Consider the following 26,431-nt stretch of genomic DNA (forward strand, 5'->3'; position numbering starts at 1 on the left):
CCTCTGGACTGAAGGAAGACCTCAAGAAATAGCATTTCAGTGCACTATATTTCATGTGCCCAAATTCTGATCAACATAAAATGCTTTTAAAAGAAACAAACAAAAATCCTATTACAACACAATCCTATCACAACATAATGCTGTCCTTCATGGGCTCATGTGGATCAATAATGCTATTCAGGAACATGGGAGAGATGTCTCTTCCTTCTAAGCAGTGGTCATTGCATGACACAGCCTCAATAATTCAATGAAAGCTAAGCACATTTTTAGTTTACCTACCAGATTTGCTAGTTACCACTTTTAGTCATTTCTCCTAGGACAGAAGACTAGCTCTACTTCCTATGCTGGGCTCTAAGCTTTACTCCTTTGCTAGGATGTATTTAATGCATTGCTTATCCCTATTTTATTTTTGTTAGCCAGCAAAGTTGATCTGAATTTCTGCACATCCCTCTCATTATCTATATTTTCACAGTATTAATTCAGTTTATGCTTCTTGTCATTTCTTTGCTTTGTCTGAGCTTTTAATCTGAACTTTTCTAGTTGACAGCTCTACACTTCTTGCTCTATATCATAGTTCATTAATCTTTCCACAGTTCCCTGGTTCTACACAGCATGGTAATGGTGAGTCCTCATATTCTTGGCAGTTAATCCTCTTTCCTTGTTCCATTCTCCCTCAAGTTTCAAAGTATGTTCTGTTTGTTTGTTTATTTATTTACTGTAGCTATGACTTGCTGTGATGGCCCATATTATTTCCCGTTTGAGTTATGCCTTATCTTGTCTTTCCTGGTGATCTTGCAACCCTAGCAGCCACCTGGGAATTCTTATTACCTCTGGCCAGATATCAAGATGCACCTTGGAGTTGGAAAAAGACAAGCAAGCAAGATAAATCTTCTGGGTATCTCTCATTTGTCCATAGAATTATACAGAGTCTCCAGCAGGGCTGGTGTCAAACGTAGTCATGTTTGGGCACCAGATGAGAGCCCTCACTCCGGCAGGGTACCACTGAGAAAAGTTGCTTCTCCTCTTTACTGTTGCGGCCTTTTTGATTATCTACCTCTTGTTCTGACCCAAACAAGAGGGCTCATGAGAAAGAGGTGCAGTAGACGATACTGCCTGCATCTTCACTGGCTCTCTGTCTGTTGAGCAAGAAGCAAATGATAGCAATGATGATAAAGATGAGAAGCGATAGCAGTTAGTGACAATGATAGCGAGAAAGTAAACACAGAGAAGAATGAAGCTTATGGAAGGTCTCTTGTCCAGTGACCCTGAAAAACCTGATTTCAAGGCTATCTTAACAGCAATTCAATACACATCATAGAACACAGCCTGAGACAAAGCTCCCTCTTTGTCTTCTATGAACAAGCCAAGATGTTAGCGGTCCCTAAATCCATTTTGGGATTCTGTCCAAAGGAGCCTTTTACAGCTCCTTTCTAAGACTCCTCAAAAGCTCTTCTGGAGGTGGTTTACTCCTCAGTCATCCACTACCAGATGTTGCTTTTTGCTCTTTCGAAGAAAACAGTCGATGTTTCATGCCTATTTGGTGTGTGGGCTGGATCTTGTTTTAAATCTCCATTTAGAGACTTGTCTGCCACCACTCTGTACTGCATGGACTCCATCTAGAAGCAAATCTGCTGTCAATTGGGCCTTAAGATGTCAAAATTGCTTCCAGCAGATCTTCTAGCAACTCCATCCTAATTGTATTTCAGGACTTCATAAGCCATCAAAGCCACATGCTAGGTATTCATCTGAGTCAAAGTCTTCTGAAATGTTGTTTCATCCAGATAACCTCTAAGTGGCTTTGTTTCATTCTCATCAAAGGTCTCATTCATGTGTTTCACTCTGCTGGTTTCAATGTAACAAATGGAAGCATAGCTGGTGGCAAAAATGAATTGTGATTCTTTAATCTATTATGTTGGGGACCTGAAAATAAAGCTACATTTTTGGCTTTATGATTCAGCCCCTTTACTTTTATTTCCTCCTCTGTTCAGACCTGGACTCTCTCCCCCATTATGCATTTTAAATTTCATTGTTTTATTGCTGTCCTTTTATCCCTTTACATATCCCATCTTTTATATTTGTTCTATAAATTCATGCTGTGCCTCTTTACCTGTTTGCAAAATTATTTGTTAGTTCTTATACGTCACGGTGCCATAGTCCCACCTTGACCCATGGGCTGGTCTATCATTTTGGCTGTAAATGTCACAAAAAGGGGGCTCAGGAGAACGCCTTCACATGTTAGAAGCAGGTATGAGCCAGTCATGAAGCCCTGCAGGTTAGCATTGCTCTGCACAGCCCAGCACCTGCAAACCTTCTGGTCTCCTGCTTGGTGAGCAAGGACGTGTCCCTGTAGGTACACTGCTTGCTGTACAGGTATGCAGTGTCTCGGGCCATTCATGATCACCCCGCACACGGAAGAGCTGTGTTCATGGACACTGGTATATATATAGGGCCCTTCTCAGAGATGCCGATTATGTGGCTGGTGGGTGCCCTGGCAGTGTACACAGGATCAGCCCATGCTGTCCCCACTCACTCACTTTTCATGTATGGGGGGCATGTGTTTGAGTCTCTCAGTGGCAGGGCATATGAATGGTTAGCTGCATTTTTTTGCCATTCATATCCTTGTCGAACCATTGGGTTTCCCAATGCTCTCTGCCATTATGTCCCTTTCTACACATCTTCCTGTCTTTAGTTCTCAATGTTTTTTTTACTTTATTTATCCTTCTAAGCATGTTCAGAAATGTGAACATGTATACTACCACCACCATCATCATCATCTATTTATTTTATTTTTCGATTTATATCCTGCCTTTTTCCTACAAAGGGCTCAGGGCAGCTTACTTCATTCTCCTCCTCCATCTTATCCCCACAACAACAACCCTGTGAGGTAGGTTGGGCTGAGAGTCTGTGACTGGCCCAAAGTCACCCAGTTGGCTCCATGGCTGAGTGGGGACTAGAACCCAGATCGTCTGAGTCCCAGTCCCATGCTCTTAACCACTACACCACACTGGCTCTCATCATCACATGTTCCACTAGAAATGATGCTGATAGTCTTTCAATATGTTCTCTCCCTTTCAAAAATAAATTGGAAATCCTTCAGGTAGTAACTGAATAAAAGCTGAACTCACATAGGTTGTCATTCTTAGGGTCTTGGGGTTGGCATTTAACTCGCATTTAACTCCATTTTTATTCCTTTGTTGCATAACATGTATTGTGACTGAGAACACCCCCTCTGCTTGCAGCCTGCTTAGACTTTCTCCACTGCCCTGTCACAGTACTTGGGATCGGCGTATTTGCCAGTTTTGCTTTTTCTTATATTCAGATTACTTGATTCCCAAGTACTCTCTATCCTATTTATGAATAAATTTTCAATTTTTCTAAGTTATCAAAAACAAAAACTTCTCACTCATATCTACCCAAAACCTGTTCCCAAGAACAGTTGTCGGAGCACTCTGTTGCTTCCTTTTCACGAGGTCTTGAAAACCTGCTTTAATTCTCTGAGCAAACCCTCAGAAGCTGAAAAACTGCCACCTGAAAGCCTGAAAGCCATAGGATTCTGCCCTAAGGACCACAGGGTGTTCCTGTGAGGCAATTTTAGACCTTCAGCTTAATGATTGTATGAGGGCCTCTGAGTCATGTTATAATACAACTATAAACTCTATTCTGCCCACAGCAATCACCACTCAGTGCTTTACAATTGCCTTTGTATTCCTGATACGTTGAAACAACAAAGTGGTCTGCTACCAACCTTGACTTAAAAAATGAACAAACTCTGGGCATGTGCAGAGTTTGCATTTCACTGATATCATAGTACCACATGGTTACAGGAATAGCACAGATACTGATTGCAACCCTAACCTGGAAGCTGGTGCTTGATAACTTAACTGTGAATCGTTTAGGATAGGAATGTTATGTTGTTCACTAAATACATCTAGAAATGTACTTTTATTGAATTGTGATGGATGGAAAAGTTTTCTTAATTTTATATATTGTTACCAGGAAGTAAGTCCTATTGAATTCCATGGGACTTACTTCTGACTAGATCCACATAAGAGAGCATAGTTAATGACTGGTGGGTGCCAGCTACTACTAGACTTTCCATCTGTTTGGATAGGAACTGAAGGGAACAATTTGGCAGCTGGAATATAGCCAAAGGGAACAAAAATCATAGTTTTACAGCTGGCTGCAAAACTGGGTGGGAGGGGGTTCTAAGGGCTGCATGTTTGCTTCAGGGAAACTGGTACAGCTTAAAAGATTAATATTGTTTCGCTGACTGCTTGTCTGCCCTTCCATGCTCAACCAGTAACTTGTAAATGAACAGATGGAATTGTGTGTGTGTGTGAGGGAACTATATAGTTCTAGTGCTCAAAAGTAACCTGATCCAGGAATCCCCCAGCACTCAGAGAAGTAGGACAATGCAAACCACGTTCATCTAAAATATACAACATTTATTTAAATTTAAATAATAAATTTCAGTGTGCATTTTTAACTAATAGCAAAGAAGATAGCATTCCTGCTCAAATCAGGGACAGCTTTTTCCCTTAGATCTAAAAGAAATCCTCAAAGGCTTCCCAGGGGTTAACTTTTTCCTCCCGCTCTTCATATTCTTCCAGGAGAGATTTCATGCCAGGCTGAATAAAGTAAATAATATGATATTACAAAAGACTGCAGTGTAGTATATTAGATACCACAGGACTATTACAGGGCATCTGTCAGCACTAATCACCATGACTGATGACTTATCAGAAGCAGACCTGACATTTCCAAATGAGCTGTTTTGATAGAGATATCTCTTTTTTAAAAAGGTCTTCTTAATATAAAAAGAACCCTAGATATAAACTGGGATGTAAATGGAAAACAGCTGTCACCTTTGCATTACCTATTTATAGGGTTCCACTAGGCAACAAAACAATTTGATGTTTTAAAACTAAGGAAATGTAAAACAACTAAATGCCCTGGAGGGAAAGCTGTGAGGATACTCTTTGGGATCAGAAAACGACAGTAACTACAGGTATGATGCACTGACATTTCTCTGAATCTAGTGACTCCTACTTCAATCCTAACTTCTTCTTAAGTGCATCTCTAGCTGTGAAGAATACAGAGCAAATGTGTAAAGTGATGAGAGACAAGTAGTGATGCCAGACATTTGTGCTCGAAGAGATAGCAGTACAATATTCATGAGAAATGCCAACAGTTTCAGGGCTTCTAAAATGCTGAGGTCCAAACAGGACTGTAAGTAAGGCCAGGAGGTGCACCACTGTGCCTGGAAAATGGATTCATCATGCCTATCTTCTGTTTCACTGATGATGTCCCCACCCCGGCAAGCCCTTTTCTATTCATGAATCAATAGCTTTCATTAAACAAAGAACAAGAGCTTTGTTTTAGAAAAGGAGTGTTTTGGTTCAAATCAACATCGGTGGCAAGCAATGGAGCCAAGGTAGGCAGTGCTAGGCACCTGCCAGATGTCCACAGTTCAACAGAGGCCTCTAACAAGAACCCCTGGCCCTGCCCTCCATTTTACCATGGCAACCTGCTTGCGCACCTGCATTGCTCGGATCCATACAAGAGGGATGTGAGATGGAGGAGCAGTGCATGCCACTACCTGCTTGCTCACTGGCTCCCTGTAAGCAAATGGTAACAGTTATGAGAAGGAAGATGAGGAGCAAGAGCAGCTGGTGACCAAGGTGGGAAAATGGATTTATTGAGGAAGGCACTGCCTGAGGGTGTTTTCCTAAGGGCCCTTGAGAAGCTGTCACCTGCAGTGAAGGGTACCCTCCCCTAGAGTTTTGTGTCTGAAGCTTCACCTGGAAATGTAGCTGCTAGGTGGCCATGAGGCCCACTTCTGCAACCTTCTGTTTGGCGAGCTACTTGGTCCAAGTCCAGTTTAAAGATAAAGAGAATTAAGAAGAAAGTGCAGGGGCTTGAAGTTGCCCATCAACAGTTAACACCAGGAAAGGAGATATACAAGTCACCGAGTTACAATATTTCCCCTTAAGCTAAGATATAATATGTTCCTATTGAAATTACAACAGCCATTTCTTAATTTATATCCATATATTTAAATAAGCTGCCCAAAGGAATGTGCCTGATGTGAGGGTCATAAAGGGGAATGGAAAGAACCACCTCCCCCTTCCCCCAAAATCTGTAGTTTTGGGACCTACTGATGGGGATTGATTTATGCCCAAAAAACATCTGAAGAGATTAGGTCTGTGCTTAATATTGTGGCTAAATGCAAACTAAGAGTTTTTTGTTCTCAGGAAATTATATTGACATGCAAAAGCCATATGGATTGTTCAGGAATTCCCACAACTTTGCCACCTGAAAATTGCATGAATAATTGGCCCAAAGTAATTGGGCAATCCCAAAGGATTGCTTGCTGGCAAATTCCATTGCTTTTCTTTTTCTTTTCCACTTCACATTGTTCCTGCTGTGTTCATGTCCTTGATTTATCCTCCCTGTCCCAACCCTTGATTCTCTTTTCATTTTTTGTGTGCTCTCGTTCTCTCTCTCTCTCCCCTCCCCAAAAAAAAGTTGTCTCTGATCTTCTTGTCTTTGTAACTAAGCTTTGTGGACTGTGATTATAAATTATCCTTTTGTGTCAGTGTAGTTCGGTTTGCCAGGTGACTGGACATAATTACCTGCATTTGACCTTAGTTTAACTCTCAGCAAGGCTGATTCTTTTCCTGAGCACCTGTGCTAAAGAGAGGGAAGTGCACTTCCTCATCTGCATGTGAAAAATCGCTTAATTTACTCCTTAAAATTTATTCAAATATAAAACAGCCTACTGTCTAGATCTGGGCCAAACTATAGAACGAATGAAGAAATGAATGAACGAATGAATAAATAAAGCAGCCAGGTGGCAGTTGTGCATATTTTCGAAATGATAGAGTTGCTCTGGTAACATTCATGTTTCCCCTGGGGCACTATTAGAGTGGATTCATTAATGTTAGTAAAGTGCTTTGAGGCCCTTAGGGATAGAAGGGCCCTGCATTATTATGAACTTCTGTGTCCTTCCCTCCTCAAGTGATTGCTTCTATAAATAAATGAATTAATTAAGTAAAGCGATACTCTGATGTTCCACTGCCCCTCTAGAGGGAAAGCTGGCTAAGATTTGAATATTAGAATGCCACTTAGAAAAAATCTAGGGTAACTAACAGCAATTTCCATTTTTTATTTGAGGAAGGGAGGTAGGGAGTCTCCTACTTACCTTAAAAACCCATTTGCTGACCTAGGACAATCATTAGATACAGCAGACACTACTGACATAATCTAGTGTACAGGGAGAATTAATCCTGTATAGATTTTCCAAAGATGAGGGTGTGACACAAAGAAGAGGAGTTTCTGCTGGAAAATAACCCTATTCTTTAGCTAGCAGTGCTTGGACTGATTTGATTATCATGGAAGGTGGAAGATCAAATTGTTTCTGCATGTAGTGGCATTCATATACAGCAAATCAGGGCATCCAGAAGTAGCTGGCATTTTAAATAGAAGTAGATATGCTTTCCACATAGAAATTTACCAGGAATTAAATATTCAGCAGAGGCATCACAGAAACAAAGTCCTCTGGAGCAGTTATTACCTTATACAGAAAGTCCTTTCTGCAGGCAGCACTCTCTCTGTGTTGCTTGTTACATCTGCTGCATAGCAGGGTTATATTTTTGGACGTTACAGGAAAAATCCTTCCACAATGCTGCCTTAAGAGTGCAACAAAAACTCAAAATGTTACTGCTATGGTCATTGCTCCTGCTCTGTAGTCATTTCTCTGGAAAATATGAGAGGCTTTTTGGAATCTAATTGCCATGCAGGGGAAATTGGTGGGGATCACCACATGCAGGGGGTGGTAGTTGAGTGTTATGATTTGCATTTGTCTTCTCTTTTGGTGATGCAACTTCATTTTCTTGGAAATGCATCATGGACCACTTCCCTCCCCTCTAAATACCACCCTCCCATTCCCCTGAGGCTTTTAAAAAGCTCCCATGAACGCCAGTGGAAGCTCTTTTAGGGGCCTCATTTTTCTATGGCAGGCAGGGATGCCATGGACTGGCCCAGGAGGCTGAGGGATTAAGTGCTCTAACTCCTGTCTGCTTTGCCAAGGGCACCTTTAAGCAGCTGAATGAAATTAGGACTGGAGAAGTGAATACTGTCCAGCTTTGGAATTTGCTGATCAGTTCAAATGATTACATAGATATCACACAGAATCTGCCCTGAGTATTCAAGATATTCATTATTGGTTTTCTGGAGTTCTCACCTTAGTCAGTCCTATTACTTCAGAAGGATCAAATACTAGTAAGGACATTGTGTTCCATTAGTTGACATTAAGCACAAATTGACCCTGCTTGGCTAGTCAGCTTGACAGCACGAACACAGAGGTATTACTCTGTGCAAAGAACATGCAGCATGTCTCTTGTTAAGTCCTCTGTTAACCCACGTACCAAGGGCTACTAGCCCAGTATCACTATTATTTGGTGTTATATAAGATAGAGGCATGAACTAGAGGATGCTACAAAAACCATGCAAAGTGGGGTGTTGCCTATAAGAAATAATTAGGGTCAAAAGCACTTAGGCAAAAGAGTATGTGGAATTAGTTTGGTGATTACAGAAGAAAACTGGAGGCACAGCTCAATCCTCACTGAATGGAAGCAACCTCCTACATATAGCATGGGTATATGGAATTCTTGCAGCATGTTTTTGCAAAGGATTTACCCAGTTTACATCTTCTGGACTGCACATGGACTCAGATGCAATCTCTGCTTAAAATGAGTTCATCTCTGAGCTTCCAATGTGATTCATAGATTCTGCTTCCAAAAAATAAAAAAATAAAAAGCACTCAACAGTATGAATACATTTTTAGAATGTGCACAAAAAGTGAGTATTCTCAAAAAATCTACACAAACAATTATTAATCAATGGGGGAAGAATATGTATATTCCAAAACTACACGCAAATGATGTGGATATTTGGAAAATATACAAAAGGGGCATGCAGATTTTCCTGCAAAAAGAAAAACTTTGCAATCTGATATGGACTCAATTGGAAAGAGCTTCAAGATGGGATTCAGAGAACTTCTGTGAGCTCCAGTTTTGCTGATTTGCACATCCCAAATTTGCATGGACCACAAATTACCATAAAACCCAGTGGTAGCTGACTATATTTTGGGGGAAAGAAATATTATTTAAATTAACACAAAGTAAAAATTCATAATATATGTTGCCATAAAACCACTACTTTTGAATTTGGTGCACAAACCAGAGTAGAAGCTACCTGAAATGCATGGCTGCCACTAATATATCTAGTGGTCATGGACCTAGTTCCACTCCATAACCCCAAATTAATGGCTGCTGATGTCAGAAGGAGAAACTGTGGATCATTACATCACAGTGACATGAGGTAAGCTCTACTAGATGTCATGGAGTAGAAAAGGGAAAAGAGATACATGGACTCTGTTTCTCCTGGCAGTGACATATCAGATAACAGCTGTTAATGGTAGAGGTGGTAGAAATGGGGAACGCTGTGATATTCCTCCTTTCTAGTAAATCCTATTCGATGTTATGGAGTGGGAGGAAAGAACTAGACATGCAAATGGCATTTTCAACAGTGACCACGTGTTCAGGGCAACATCTAAATTGGGCCTCAGCCTGCGAAGAAAACAGTTAGTGGATATAAATGGTTCAAGTTGCTTTCTTTTAATTGTTAAGTCTTAGTCAAGGCTGTGTTTTCCTCCTCCTCCTCTCTCCCACAATGTTGTCTGAGAAGATTTCCCTTACTAGTTTGGTTCCACCCACACAGGTTCTGAAGAAAAGTTCCCCAATGGCCTGAGTTTTCTGGCACATTATTTCCTGAAGCAGGGGCGGTGCAGGAGGAGGTAATCCAGCATATCTAAATTCCTTTTACAGCAATTTTGTGCTTCATAATGATTCCTTGAGACAAAGATGATTATAGGTTAAACTGTTGCTGCTGCATTCCCGCTAGGCAACCAAGTGTACATTTTTTATCTTTGTTTCAACGCACAGGCTCCTGTCACCTACAGCCTTTTTGAACATGTGCGGTGTGCTGAGCCTTCACTGAACTAATTCTGTATATTGTTAGCATTTTAAAATTTTTGTATTTTGTATAATTTCCATATTCTGCTAATTGAATTATATTTTAAATTTTTGCATAATTCTATTTATGTTTTAATTGTGTAAGTTTTAAATGTTGTAAGAAACCTTGAGTCTCAGCACTGGGAAGAGAAATAATAATTAAAATAATAATCACAACAGAAAAGAGTTAAGCTTGTAAAATGGGCTTTTTTCTATCCTATCTTTAGAAACAGGCTGGGAAAGAAATAATTTTATATATGAGTATACTAATGACATTTCATTTTCTCAGTATTTCTATTGTTTGTTTTGCGAGCACAGGAAAAAGGTTAAATACTGAGCTGCCAAGATAATAGTTATACAATAATAAGAGAGTGTAATGCTAGTGGGAGGCTTTCAAATAAATTCAGTAAATAACAACAATGACCAGGTAGACTGTGTCTAGCCTTTAAGAATAAGCAGGTAGGTTGAACATTCAAACACCTTCTTCAATTCCATCTTCCTTTTTCTTTTCACAACAATGCTCTTAATGCAATATTGGACACTTTATCAATAACTGAAATTTATATGATATGTAAATAATGCCATAAGGTGAAAAAACAGACATGGTTACATTTTCACATCAAGTTAGTTTCTTTCTGTCAAGATGCTCAGAAATAGCAAGGGACGGGGTAAAATGGCCTATCAAAGCAAGCACAGAAGGAACTTCGCTGTTTTCCATTCATTCAATGCTTGTTACTCATTTTGCAGCTCTTTAAAGTTACATATAGATGGAGTTAAAAGTGATGCACATTTTATTTACATATAACCGGAAAAGAAATCAATTTTGAGCTAACAGTATATATGAAAACGGACAATCAAGCAGCAAACTGATGATACACAGCACCATGCCATCCATGTTTCCAGCACAGTGCCAAAATTCTGAAATTCTTTATACAAATATAGAACCCAGGCATGTCATTTCACATGCTATTCAGATATAACCCAACTGGACACAGGCATGTGAGAACGCATAGAAGAGCTGTACACTTTCTCTAGAATACAAAGCAATGGCTCTTTAGCACATAGGACAACCCTCACACCAAGCATTAGTTAAAATAATTTCGCCCTCAATGCATTGGATATAACAAAACAGAGCTATGGACACCATTTTGTGTATTTAATTGAGGGGGGAGGGGGGGAAAGCTTCTAAATCTGTTCCCCTTAGTGACTAACTCCATTATTAAGAAAAAGCAATTAGAAACATGCCAAAAACTATCACACTTAAAAAAATAATAAATAAAAAGTGGAAATAAAAATATCCAGTCAGGAGGAGAATACAACCAGAATCGATTAGATGCTAGAAAAAATACCTTGAAACAAGTAAACAATAGTTTACCTGGGGCCTAAAGATATATGCCAACTGGAAAGTACTCCCAAGATAGGGGCCATCAAAGAAATGGCCCTTACCCTGCTTACCAGTCACTTAACCGCAGAAAGTAGGTAGAGGCAGAGGCCTCTGGAGAAGGGAGTTGGATGGCTCTCTCAATGCACAGGCAACACACAAAGGAGCATAGATGGTCCTTCAGGGACCTAAAGTACAAGCCATTCATAGTTTAAAAGGGCTGCAATCTCTCTGAGGAAGGGGTGATCATGTCTGCAGCATTACTCCAGGAGGGACAGGTGACCTTAGTGGTATGGAGCACTTTTTATCAGTTTGTGATCCTACCTAGACAGACACAGCCTAATTATATCGGATATTATGTCAGGTAACTTCTTGTTTGTAACAACCACTTGGCCAGGATTATTTGGAAAACTTCAGCATCTTAAAAATGTATTCATTTTAAGTCTTTGATAATATGCAATATATTTAAATGGTTTCAATTTAATTAACTAACTGATTAATTAATCAGTTCAGTAGGAATGGTCACCTAAGTCAGTCAGTCAGTCACCTAAGAATTGTGTAATCAACTGAGAGCCCTCATTTTAAGGTATCTAATGATAAGTAACCCTTTTTTTCTTGCTTAAATAAATTAAGTATTGTTTTAAAAAAATCACTGTTAATGTATTGCCCAAATTGGGAGATGTACATAATTGTTTACAACAATGCCATCAACACTGAGCACCATTTTAAGGGACAGCTCCATTTAAAATCCAATTAACACTCACATTTTAATTTGTAGCTAATGAATGAATTGATTATGTGCACCAATTCATCAATTAGCACTTTTAGTGTTAGTGAAATAACATGAACAGCAATTTGATATTATACATGAGAAAGTGTGTGAGACAATAAATGAGTTTAAATCACAAGACAATCTCAAATATTTATGAAACACCAACCTTCACACTACTTATAATACTTGTATCATTCCCGACTCTGTCCATTCTCATCAGAAAAATAATTAAACTGGCACATCTATCTGGGCTATATTTAGATCAATCCAAGTTATCTCTTGGTGCAGTAACTAAGAAATAAAGTGCAGTATGTACAAAGACTATGGGAGATAACCAGTTCAGCAGTGCAGTTCTTAGTTGGCATGCCCAGTTCATTATTTCCAAACCTCAAAATGTGTGATCCAGACTGTACTTACTGGGAAGCAGGTCCCAACACAGAGGGGCTCACTTCTAAGCCATCATTCAGAGAAACAGGTGAAGAAACAGAGTCTCAAAACTACAAGCTTCTACTTTTCGTATTTATGATATTCTTATACCACCCATTAACAACATTCTCCTGACACTCAAGAGATTTCTAGTAACATATTTGGGCTTAAAAATAAGTTCTGAGAAGAAATCTCAATTTTTATTTTTTAAGAATTTTGCAATATACTCTTAATGCATTTTCAAATTTTGGCCTGCAATGACAAATTCTCAAAAATCCTATGATTTCTGGGATGGGTGAACTTTTCTCAAAATCCTATGATTCACATTTAGAGATGGATGCATCTGTCAATTCTGGTTCTGTTCAGTTTCCTGTTTTTCTGATCTTAAGTTCAATGAGACCCAGTTCTGCATTGAAGCACAAATTGTATTTTAAAACATCTAATCCAGATATATCCATCCAAGTGTGCACTTTTTCCAAAGGTATGCATTTTACCAATGTACACATCTTTTGCAAGCTATTTTCCCTATAATAATGCATTATTTCACTGTGTACTTTTGTGTGCACTATCCTTTGATGTTCTAACTTTTTGGCACTTTTTAACATGGAGAAATGTACCACTGCATTTGGAAATTTGTGAATCATGATGTGCAACTCCATTCTGGTTGCTCATTGGTTTGGTAGGTGAAAATTTGGTAAATCTGTGTAAAAATTCAGATAGAATGAATTTCTTATTAATTTCTACTCATAATAAAATAATGTGAAATAGCTACCTTTTCAGGAGATGAGTACCAAGCAAGGAATCACCACAGAAAAATAGATATAATTGTGGAAGCTGATAAATATTGTTTACCCCGAAGGCCAACAACAATACTCACTGTGAATGAACACTAAGCTTCTATTCAAACTATTCATAGAGGAAAATAAAAAGCAAGGTGGTTATTGCCTGCAAAAGCTTTGAAATGTACCTTTATGGTTATATGAAAGCAAGACTCCCAACAGTATTTTTTTAATAAAGCAGCTGAAAAGATAAAGAAGGTAAATTTCAAGTAACTGTGCTCAGAATGAAAATCTGCCATCAAAATGACAGGGAAAGATATTGTCATTTGTGGAACAGAAGAAACTTCAGTCTGATTTACCTTTGTAAGGGGTACTTTGTTCTGACTCCTGCAGAGTATTAACATTCAACATACCAGGAGACCAAAAGGAATTCACTGAAGCAGCTGAACTGAACAGCCAGGTTCAGGGTGCAAATCCTTTGATTTAATCTAGCAAGTCATCTGTGCCTTAAAAAAGGAAAGGGACAAAAAAAGCTGACGCCCTTTGTTAATGAGATGTTAGGTGAGCAAGCCACAGAATTATCTACTTCTCTGTCAAAGGCAGCTGAGCGTGTTCCCATCTATGCCCTCATAGCAGTAGAAGTTTACTCCAGTAGTGACTTCAGTAGCAAAGTACTTCACTTCTGTGCCGCTTCTACTCCCAGCTAAAGTGGGAAGGAAATTGATGGATCAATAGTATGGATCACACAGAAGTGCATTGCTTTACTGGTGATAGTACTGCTAGATTCAGCTTCTACTTTTTGAAAACAAATGGGTGCACAGACCAACACTGTGCTAGTTTGTTGAAGGCATCCAACCTCATGCATGTGCCACACTCCCCATATTCTCCTGCTAAAAGGGCATTCCCACGGCTGCAGGACCGTGTCTAGATGGGTATAGGGTTTCTTGAATTCCTAGTTATAAGCTTGAGGACCCACTCACATCTTGTAGCTGAGGATCCACATTCAGATTGGCCTCCCCCTCACAGCTGGCTGGGAGAGAATTCTACTGGCTGCTTCTCTAATAAGAATGATCTCTGAGAAAGGATTCTGTGGGTGTGCCAGGAGTGGAGAGAGGAAGAAACTGGCGCCACCGAGACAAGACGCATCCTGGTGACAGCCTTGCCTCCTTTCATGCCAGCTCCAAAGTGCCACACTTTGATGGACAAAATCAATCATTTAAGTGCTTGGCAGAGAGACTGGAGAGCACTGAGACAACCTTTGTATCTGTGCCCTTCCCAGCCTGCATAGGATGCCTGTCATCTTCTGCATTCAGAGGGTTACAGGCATCCCCAAAGGACTGTGTCCTAAAGGACTATACCATCCCTATTTCCCGCCATAAACTTATTTATTTCCAGTACATAAATAAACCCTTGGCCTACGCTGCTTCTTTATTAGTACACACCCTGGAAACTCTTCTTGCCTATCCAATGAATATTCACTCATTGAAAACAATAACAACAACAACAGAGGGGTGGACATGTGGTGCTACTTTGGATCTGCAGCTTCTCAAGAATTTGAATTTTCCAGGAGTGGAGCATTATGGTAGATTTTTTTTAAAGTTTGGGTGAAAAAACTGACAATTCTCGGACTTCCTTAAGAGCAGCTTTTGCCTACAATTCCTATTGTATAGCTGTTTGATGCTACAGTCCACACAGCCACAGAAAGGATGAGATGCAATTATCATTCAGTATAGAATGCTGAAGACATCTTAAGCCAGTCTGCTGAATCTTAAAATGATGATGAATGAAGCACTATGATTATGACCATTGATAAAGCAGCTGGAAACTTGGCCTTCTGAAGTCACCTCTGTGAGACACAAAGACGTCACCCCTCCACCACATACACATTATCAAAATGACAGTGTGTTTCCAGGGGAGTGACTTCCCATTGTGACTTCTCAATCACAACGATCCTCCAGTCATTGCATTAGTTGGGAAACAATGTTGCTGTGATTTAGCTAATTCCCGGGAGCATGATGCCATCCCCAAAAGAGCACAATGATGTCAAATATACAGCTGATTTGGGATGAGAGTGGACTGTATAATATAGTATATTGCTGTCCTTTGTAGTCTGCATGTTTTTCAAAGCAGAGGGTTCTGGGGATCGTACAAGTGAGTGACAGTATTTGATGAAACCATGTGAATGAAGCAAAATGAATGAGAGGAGGGGGACAGGGTCAAGAATGCCGACCTAGGAAAGGGTCTGTGGCACTGCTGCTCACTGGGTAATTTGCAGAGAAGGAATGTGAGCAGAAGAAGTAAAAAAAAGGTTAGACAAGTGGCTGCAAGAGGAGAAACCAGACTTCCAACACATTTCTATGCATCTTTACTCAGAAGTACTCTCACTGTGTTCATTGGGACTTACTCCCTAATAAGCATGATTAGGATCACAGCCTTAACATCTTAGGAAAAGGTCCAAATGGTGTTGATTGTAGGCAATGGCTTATGAGCCACATTTAGTGTATTAGAGTAATTATTAGTAATTAGAGATGCCAACTTAAAACCTGTAAACAAGTAATTGTTTATTTAGATAGTCACACCCCACTTTTCTTTATAAAATAAACACAGCAGCTTACAAAAAAGCTCATTAAAATACACACAGGTGTAAAAACAGTCCATATTACTAATGTTAATTTCAAAATTGATCTCTAAAAGGGCCAAAGAAAGGGGGAGTCATGTGATTAATTAAGTCTATAGTGTCCATAAAGACAAATGTCAGATCAGATTGGCATGACTACCTTCCAGTTTAAACTACGCTTCTTAATTATTATTTTTTTGAGGTCCGCATTGTTAGCCTGTTCCATTTCTGAAGAATTGCTTTGTTTCTTAGACAGTAATATATATTTATTCAGCCCTTTGCACCTGCTGCCTTTTGCACCTGCTGCCTAAACCCTCTTAAGCGTTAATTGCTCTGAATTCCTGATAAGTCTCCTTGGGAAAGATGCTAGGTAGAATTATCTCCAGTCTGGAATCCATGCTTCAAATTTCTGTAAATGTCACTAAGGATAGCTAAAGAAATTTGCTCTCAGAATATTGTTTTTCCACAAGATGTTTTTCAAGAAATCAAATGGCTCAAGCCAAAGGGAAAAGAACACCTTTTTGTCCAGTCATGGCAGACCTTAGGTTTGAAGAGGGAGAGAGAGAGTGAGGGGCAAAATCTCTCTTTTTCCAATAGCTCCAGTTTCCCCAATTATAAAGATTAGTTGTAGGTTGACCTCTTATTTTTTCCCTAGTTGGTGGCTGTCATGGGGTCTTTTTAGCTTTGATCCCAAACAAGGAAGAGAAGAACAAGGAGGAATCTCCTGTTCCCTTTTCTCCTTTACCCAATGCCTGCTTGAAGGCATCACTGGGCTGGGAAATCAGATGGATGGTGCAATTCTATCCACATTAAAGCAGAAAAAGGGCTGCAAGTCCCTGGATGCTGGGAGTTGGAGGCCTTTTTCAGTCTAGAGATGCATAGGATTGTGTTCTAAATAATGTTTTGCTATATTTGGACTATTTGATAAATCTAAGAGTCTTTCACTGGTCTTATGGAACCAATGGAACAAAGGTTGCCTGCAAACTTATCTGAGGAAAGGCAGTTTGAGAATAGTCTATAACTCTGAAAGTAGACTGAAATGTAGGTTAAATAACTTGGGCTTTTAGAGAATGCTTTTCATGTTGTTTCGTTTACCATTCTTGCCAGCTGAATGGCAAGTATGAAAGAGACTCCATCCAAGCAGGTCAGAGATGATTAAACCAGAGAAGTATATAGAAATGGATGGGTGAGCTAGCATGAAGACCAGAGATCAAGGACAAAGGGGTGTAACTCAGCAGTTAAATAATCAAACTCGGCTCATGAACACCCAATAGAAGGGAGAACAAAAAAGTAAATGACTAGGTCAGCACTCAAATAAAATTGCTACCTTAATGCTATCAGATGGAGTATCAACCAAAAGAAAATTGAGACATTACTAAACTCAAATCACTGACTATACTCTGTACAGCCATGGAAAGCTAGACTGATGAACAGGAAATGGCTTCAGCCAGTATAAGCAATCTTGAAAATTATTTTCATTTTCTTTGCAATTTTGTTGCTGGAACTATACTAGAATAGCAGTATTCTCCAGGGAATTTTAATAAGTTTGTTTTGGAGATTCTAAAAATTTGACTCATATAGTGGAAACAATGCACACTTCTCCTGTAAGACTTTCGGAATAGATACAGAAAATAGTTTACAAAATACAGCAAATAGATAATGGAAGCAGTATGTTGATAATTGTGTTCTATTGCAGCATTTTTAGTAATTGTTGCTGTAGTTTGGCTACAGTTACCCGCAAGATGCTGGGGTTTCCATCTCTTTTCACAATGTAGCTGAATGCTGAGAATGCTCCCTTTGGAGGTTTAAGGTGTTTGGACAAACTAGGAGGCAGGACTATTAAGAACACTAGAGTAGTAAAAGATGTTCAGTTCTTGAATCTTGTTTTGCCAGATGGATACAGGAGTGAAAGATGCTTATTCAATGAATGCCTTCTACGCCTGTTAAAAGACCTCTGTCTGGTCACTTAAGTGATGATTTCATATATGTCAGTGGGGCAAATGGCTCTCCTGTTAATTCAGTGATCCCAGTCCTCACAAACTTTATAGCATGTCTGTACAACTTGTGCTGATTCTGCATGATGTACTTACCTACCATGAAGAACAATCCTGAGAACTGGTGAGCAATATCAACATGTGCAATCTATCATTGCCAGGTTGCAGCCCAAGTGTCCACTTTGTACCTTTAAAATTCCCAGTTAAGTGTGAGGCAAGTCAAGAGTGACTCCTTTAACCTCAGAGCAGACAGAAGGCAGAGTAGGATCTCTTGGCAGATATCTGGTTGCTCTGCAGTAGATTGGCAACCAGGAATAGTGCTAGGTTCCAAAATGATCCACAGCTCATGCCCACAGGGGAAAAAGTACAAATTTGCACATGCTAATTTACATATGCTTCGAAGTCTCTCTTGTGTGTGTTTAAAGACCTTGTTCCCTAAAGGCACCCTGTTTGCAAAAAAGGAGGGATGGACTGAAGAGAGGAGGCTATTGGATTTCAGGGGAAAAAAGTGGGGGGAAATCAAGGGGGCAACACATGTGGGCATATATGAAAGGTTTGCAGGTACAATATACAGTACTGGCACAGTGGTGGTGCAGAAATTAGCGCAATAATGGTATTGTTGAAATTACTAACTAGGGGCCTGATAGAAGTTCATTATATTCACTGTTCACCTATGAACTGTGTTGTGCATTTTAACAGAAACAAACATCCTATCCTATAATTTCTAGCATGTCTCAACTAGCTGAGGCATGCTGGGAGCTGTACATCTCTTTTCTTTAAATGCGCACAGGAGTGTGCCCTTAAATAGATTTTGAGATTTTTTGAAACTTATTTTCTCTTAATATTTATATATCACCCCATTCCCATCGACTCTGGGCAGTTTACAAGAAATTAAAGCAACAGTGAGTAATATTTACTAAAACAACATATTAAATAAAACTGATATGAAAGGTAATCTTGGAAGGCCTGTCAGAAGAGATGTTTTTAACTCTTAAATGTGGGAATTTGAGAAATCAGATGCATTTCTCCTAGTAGACCATTCCACAGCTTAGGGGCAACCATTGAAAAAGTCCACTGGGTAGTTGACATTAATTTTACTGAAATAGACTTCAGAAGATTACCACCAGAGGACCTTAGCTGGCAAGAAGGAATGCATGGTCTCCTGAAGGTATTTTGGACCCAAGCCATTAAGAACTTTAAAGGTAATTACCAACATCTTGTACTCTATTCAGAAACATATTGGTAACCAGTGCAAAGATTTAAATTAGGTGATATGTGGTCTCTCCATGATCTGCTAGAGACTAGCCTGGCTGCTAGATCTTGCACTAGTGGTAGTTTATGGAGTAGATACAAGGGTAGCCCTATGTAGAGCACATTGCAGAAATCGAGCCTACAAGTTACCAATGCATGCCCTACTGTTTTTGGGTCATTCTCCTCCAGGAAGGGGCACAGTTGGTGAATAGGACAGCAGACACTCTTGGCCACAGCTTCTATGTGAGCAGACACCTAAAGGACTGGGTCAGGTAGCACCCCCAAACTGTGAATGTCATCTTTCAGTGGGGTAACCCCATCCAGAACCAGTTGATACACCTCTAATCCTGGATTTGAACCCTTAATAGCAAGCACCTCCATTTTGTCTGGATTCAATTTCAATTTGTTTTCCCACTTCCAGCCCATTACCAGCTTCAGGCAGTCATTCAGAGAGGAGAGACTATCTCTAGAAGAAGTAGCAGATGATGATAAAGAGAAGTAGATTTGGGTGTCATCAGCATACTGAGAACAACCAGCACCATTCAGAGGAGTGGTGCTGGTTGTTCTCATGATCTCACCCAGCAGCTTCATGTAGATGTTAAACAGCACTGGAGACAAAATGGAGCTCTATGAAACTCAAGCCAGTTCCCTTTTAGAGGAGCAACAGTTTCCAAACATCACCATCTGGAACCAACCTGAGAGGCAGCAATGGAACCAACACAAAACCGTGCCTCCAATTCTCAACTCCCTCAGATGATCCAGAATGATGCTGATCCTTCAGATGATCTTCCAATTCCCAACTCCCTCGGATGATCCAGAAGGATACTATGGTTGATAATATTAGAGGCTGCTGAGAGATCCAACAGAACCAATAGGGACACACACACCCCATTGATTCTGAGTCATAGATCATCCACCAGAAAGACCAAAGCAGTCTCAACTCCTTTTGCTCTTATTGTACTGAGTGCCCGACGACTGTTGAACTGGGGCAGTGCACCAAGATTTTCTGAGACAAAGGAATATTGATCTACCCAGCAGCTTTCCAAACAGCCCCAAATTTCTAGAACCTGCCCTGGGAAATGATGCTCTCTTTCCTGCCTTTTGCTGAATGTTAAGCATGAATTGAAAGTTCCCAGGCCCGTATTTTCAGCTTTGATAAGTGGATTGTATTCAAATATTTTTGTTCATTAACCTATTACTCTATTTCACTTTTGCACTGCCAGCACAGTCCATGATTCTGATAGTGCTGGGCACTATTTTTCCTTTTATCTACAAAATGCCAGGTTTAGAGCAGTGCCTGCATTTGGGTTAGGTTTCATTATGACAATGGCACAAAATCACTAAAGTATATTTGCAAAGGTAAGGACAAAGATACCAGCATGTTTAAAAGCAGCATGTAAAATGCTATAGCTTGAGTGTGTAATACAAGCAAAGGTTTGCAGCCTGATCCTATTTATTTGGTACTGTGTATGGGTGTGAAAGCTGAACAGGAAAAAAATGATGCATTCAAAACATGGTGCTGGAAGAGAACTTTGTGAATTCCCTGAACCAGAAGTAATATGAACAAGAATGGAACTTTCTCTAGAAGCAAAAAATGATGAAATGGAAGCTGTCATATTTGAGTGTTTCATGAGAAAGCAAGACTCACCCGAGAAAAGCATAATGCTAAGGGAAGTGGAAGGCAGAAGAAGGGAAGGAAGAGCAACTATGAGATGGTCTGATTCCATAAAGGAAGTCACAGCTTTTGTTTACAAGAGCCAAGCAGGGCTGTGAAGGACATGACATTTTGGAGAGTGTTCATTCATAGATTCGCCAAAAGTTGGAGATCATTTGACAACACATCACAACATGGTGCTACCATAGAGAACGTAGGCTGCTAACTGAAAAGCTGGTGAAAGTGCAAAATGAGTCACAAACACTGATTGCTTTGGGGGCTTGTTTGTTTTTCCAAAAGACTCAAGGGACTTTGGACTACTCACAAAGAAAGATGGCAAAAAGAGAATGTGATTTTTCAGCTGAGGAGTGTTTGTACTGCACTAATCTGGATCCCTGCAGGGGCAAAGCACCGCGGAGAGCAATTTGGAACAGAAAAATGGATGCCAGGTAAAGGGCTAAGCCTAGCTCCCATCACATTTCTGCTTGAAACTCTCTCCTTTCCTAAACAGTGACTTTGGGGGGCTGTACATACATTAATATTGTTGGCCTTTAAGGTGCTATCCAATGCGGCTGTCTATAAGTCTTCAGACTCAGAAGACTATGGGCATCCTATGCGGGGGGGGGGGGGTGATAGAAGGAGGGCAGAACTGGGAATTGCCTCAGTTCTCCACCCACCTTCCAAAACAGTCAGTAATTTAGGTCATCTAAGTGTGTTACATTGGCTCATGAAGACATCCAAGGAACCTCCAAGATTCTTCATGGGACAGCACAGCCTTGCTCTTCTCTTCCTGACCTCTTCTCCCCATTTCTGCAATGCCAACTCCATGGTCTTTCTTGCAGCCTCAGAGTTGAAGCTGGCACAAAATAAGCCCAGCTGGCTGCAAAGGTGCAAGGGGGTGCTCTAAATATGGGGTTATGGTCAAAGCAATTCCCTGAGGATGGAGTTGGGAATCCAAATTGTCCTATTACCATCTAGACAGCATCTTTTGGTGATAAGATTGCGTCCTAAGTCTCATTAATTTCAATCGGATATACACAGCTAACCCTTTCCAAGATGTATACCTATGACTGTAGTCTTAAAATCCCCTCTCTACACAGATATTAAAACAGTGAGTTCCACTGATTTCCATGAAGTTTATTTCCTAGTAACTATGCTTAGGGCGCAATCCTATGCATGTTTACAGAGAAAAAGGTATTACGAATTCCAAGAAGGCTGCTGGGGCATGCTGAAAGCTGTAGAAGTTTGTTCTGTCAACACATGAATAGGCTTGCTCCCCAGGAGCAATGCAGCCTGCTCAGGTGTGCAGCTGTGCAAGTGGTTCAGCACATTCAGAGAGTTTTACTTTCAGATTACCCTGCACAGTATTGCACCATACCTGGATTTTGTTCCCCTGGATACTCTAGTGCCATTTTTCATAGTACATGATTGCAAAGCATACTGAGTTTAAGAGTTTTTCTACACGGAGCTGATAATCACTGTACTGTGTTCTTTGCCAAATAAAGATCTGAACAAAAATATATGGGAAAATGCCCTTAAAACATAAGTGAAATTGGGGGGAGTTATGACACCATCTAAAGAACCCATAAACAGCCATAAGTAGTGAAACATAAGTATATAATAAATACTTTGTGTAGAAATGTTTTAAATCCCATTTACAAAACTAATAAGTTAGTAGCTATGAACGGACAGGACTTAATCTGACTACAATAGATTTGATTTTTTTATTATTAGGCATTTTGCACCCAGTTCAACCAGATCTGATCGGAATATCATACAAGCTTGGTATCAAGGTACCATAATGGATCCAAGTATTGTCAAGCTCAATGTTGTTTGAATACTTGCGTTCAATATCCTAGTGAGCTGTCTAAATGGGACATTGGCTAAAGCTAAGCCCAAGCAACCCATAGGATAGGGAAGCAATGGGTGCTTTCAGGTGGAGGCTGCCTTATATACCTTCTGCAGCTCTTCTCTTTCTTCCTCTGGGTGTGCATGCACACATACTTTCTAGTAAGGAAAAGATGGGAGGAGGAGTAAGAAAACATGGGGGATCGTCAAAGGGAAGATTTGTCACATAGACCAGCCTTCCTCAGCCATTGTGGTAGAGTGATTAGTATTGGACTGGGACTCAGAATATCTGGGTTCTAGTTGTCATTCAGCTATGAAGTTCACTGGGTCATTTTGATTGTCACTGATTGTCAGTTTAACTCATTTCTCAGTGTTATTTGGAGGATGAAATGGAGGACTATGTAACCCACCTTGAGTTCTTTGCAAGGGAAAGAAAGGCAGGATATAAATGTAATAATAAATGCAACAAATAAACTTGATGCAGTTCTGATGTTTTGGGTTGTAACTCCCATCAGCTGCAGATAGCATGACCAATGGTGAGGAATACTGGGAAACTTCCGGGCTGCATCAGGTTGGGGAAGACTGGTGTGGACCCTCCATAAAGGTCTAGGGATGGCAGGTTAAGGGGCTCAGGAGGGAGCATCTGATAGTGGAAGCAGGGGAAGCAAAGGCTATGGCCCATTTTGCACATTCAAAGTGTCAAATGCACAGTAAGTCTGCCACAAATTCAGATTCCTGGCACTAGTTTTCAGAAGTCCCTGGTGCTTCTGGTTCTGTTCAGCCCCATTTGCACTGCCATAACTGAATGTCCAACAGATATTACATCGGAGAGTTAGTTGGTATTCAATGTCTAACAAGAGCCTTCTTCAATCTAAATTAAATCCCACACTGAAAGGCAATTTAGCGTGAGACCATGAGTTCATTAGAAACCCTTGCTGAATTCAAAAGGTACAGCAGAGAGCAAGAGAGATGCACAAGTCAGCAGGTAGTGAGTCAAAGTTAGAAAAGGGGAAAATCATCATATTAGGAAGATGAAGATTAAGTGACAATACAGCCTCTTCCTCCCCCCTCAACTAAAAGGATGAGCAGGCAGACCTAACAAACTGTGACAAAGTGGAGCACACTGACACCAGCAGTCAATTCCCTTAAATAAAACTTTTATTGGAAATGATATCTGAAAACAAGCAGGCTACAATAGGAATTAATGGCATTTCTCCCCAGTCTGGCTTTGCATTCACAGTGCTTCCTGGAGAAACGAGATGTTACCGTCCTTGCTTCTGAGTGAAGAGCCTGCAAGCATCATGCCTTGAAGCAGGTGAGGGTTGGTGAGGGAGCTGGGCTATGGAGAGGTGGAGTGAGATGGAACTATTTAGCCTTCATTAGTCCAAATTAAAATCAGAAGTGAGATGACAATTACAATTTGTGACCAGCTAATTGTTTCCCTCAGCAGCTGATCATTTTGTAGATCTGGGAAATTAATTGTTCACAATCCCAGGTGTATTGGCTTTGAACCCTGCTGAGGAAATTAAACTCCTTTGCGCTAGACGTCTGCGACTCCAAGCCATGCTTAGAGGCCAGGCCTAGTGGAACATAAAAGGAAATTACCATCCATAATGGGAGATTGCAGGCACAGAATTTTAGAGAGGGAAACATTAATTTCAAAAAACTATAAAAAGCCGAAAGCCCAAAGTCACATAACTGTTCGATAAGGCCTCTAAACACAGACATGCATGCACATATAGTGTAATGTAAAAAGCAGTAGCTATTCTATTCCCGTGTGTCAAATTCTAGGATTTTGCTGTGCAGTAAAGAAAACAAAGCAAGCAAGTTAAATTGGGCTATGAAATACTGGCGCAAACGGTAAATATGATGGTTTTGTTTAGATACATGAGTATAATTTGCTTGTTTGTTTTGTTAAACGCATCTGCCATGTATCTGCTTAGATTGCCCATACTGATTGAGAGCTAATTTTCATGTTATAATGCTGCGATGTGGTAAAATCCTCCTGCAGCATTTTGTTCAGTAACATTTTCTTTTTCAAATAAAATAGCTTTCTCACACAAACACATTCACACACACACAAAGGTTACAATATCAGAGAATGCAACTTTTGGGGGTGCATGGATGTCCTTGGCAAGTTTTGTGGCACCACTACAAAATGGTGTCGATGGATGGCATAGCTAGCCACAAATGACATGTAAATTGTTCATATCTGATCCCCAATAGGAATTCCCAAATTCCCAAAAGGAAGTAACAGTCCTTTTGAATCCCTTTTCAGCACCAACAGAAATGTATTCCAGAAGGCAAACTCTGTTTCTTCTCTCCCCACCTTGAGCAGTTCCCCTATGAGGAGTGGCTACAACAGCTGGGACTGTTTAGCTTTGAAAAAAACAGGTGTATAAAGAGAGACATGATCGAGGTGTTCAAAATAATGAATGGTGTGGAGAAGGTGGAGGAGAGATTTTTCTCCCTTTCCTATAATACTCAAATCCAGGGTCATTCCATGAAGTTGATGGGGGTTTATGACAGATAAAAGGAAGTACTTCTTCACACAGTGTATAGCTGCCATGCGAAGTGTTGGTGGCCACCAAATTGGATGGCTTTAAAACGGGATTGGGCAGATTCATGGAGGAGGCTATCCATGGCTACTAGCCTTGCTGGGTATGTGCTAGCTCCTCCTCCAGAAGAGGCATGCCTGCATACTCCAGTTGTTGAAAAGCTTGGGCAGGAAGAGGTCTTACACCCATCCTGCTTGAGGGATCCTGGGGGCAGCTGATTTGCCACTGTGTGTATGGGGTGCTGGACTCGAAGGACTTCGGGTATGAGCCAGCATGGCTTTCTTATATTCATATAAGAATGTTCACCCACACTCTGCTAGCCAACTAATTCCTCCCTATCATTTTTCTTCTGGTTCATGGACCAACACTCTCAAAATCGAGCATTGCTGTCCTTAAATATGAGCTGGGGGGCAAGGAGAACCTCAGCAAGCAACCAGAAATGGGCGTGGGGGCACAGTACAGTGCAAAAGCACCATCTCTCATATTCCCAAATTACCCCCTCCCTGCCCTCTCACGCTCACGCACACATGATGTCAGGGTGAGGACTGGGCAGAGGAAAGATTCAACTATTTTTCTCCTTGCTGGTAGTATGAACTGTGGCTAGCAGAAAAGACTGAATGAGAAGACATATCCCCACACAGTTATACAGCTTTGGGGAAGTTATGTAGCCATTTTTATGTCTCTGATGGTTACCTAGCAGAGCAGGAGAGAGAAAGCTGTTTATGAAATGTGATGCCTGCATAAGTACCTCGTGACCCTTTCCCTGTAAGTAACATATTACTCAGTCTTGGCTGTAATAGACATCGTTGTGCAGGTCTAGTTCCAGAGAATGCACAGCGCTGCTACGGGTGTATCATAACTAGTGTTTCACTGCAGTTCTCCCAGTACCTTTGGGACATATGATTATCCGCCACTTTTACCTTTCTTCAAGCTCTTAGTGTATGTGAAACGCCACAACTCTTCCAGAGAAGTGGGGCTAGTAGCACCATTTTTCAATCATACTGTAGCTGCTGCTCTCCAAGGAAGCGCCATTCACCCAAAGGGGAGAAAACCAGCAGAAGTAGTTTTTCTTGAC

At 40.5% G+C, this 26,431-nt stretch overlaps 1 protein-coding gene across 2 annotated transcripts in view; it reads left to right on the forward strand.

The window, feature by feature from the left end:
• The window catches only part of LOC123031151, a 93,670-nt gene that overhangs the window by 36,121 nt on the left and 31,118 nt on the right, over positions 1-26,431 (forward strand). Inside the window, exon 2 of one of the 2 annotated variants that reach the window (XR_006416229.1) lies at positions 594-621. The gene's annotated coding sequence lies outside the window, so the exon portion shown is untranslated. Of the gene's footprint in view, positions 1-593; positions 2,817-26,431 lie in introns of those variants that run through there. The other variant, XM_044445710.1, reaches the window with a different exon arrangement.

Source organism: Varanus komodoensis, unplaced genomic scaffold, assembly GCF_004798865.1.
Source record: "Varanus komodoensis strain SLA01 unplaced genomic scaffold, ASM479886v1 scaffold1, whole genome shotgun sequence".
Classification (NCBI taxonomy): Eukaryota; Metazoa; Chordata; class Lepidosauria; order Squamata; family Varanidae; genus Varanus; species Varanus komodoensis.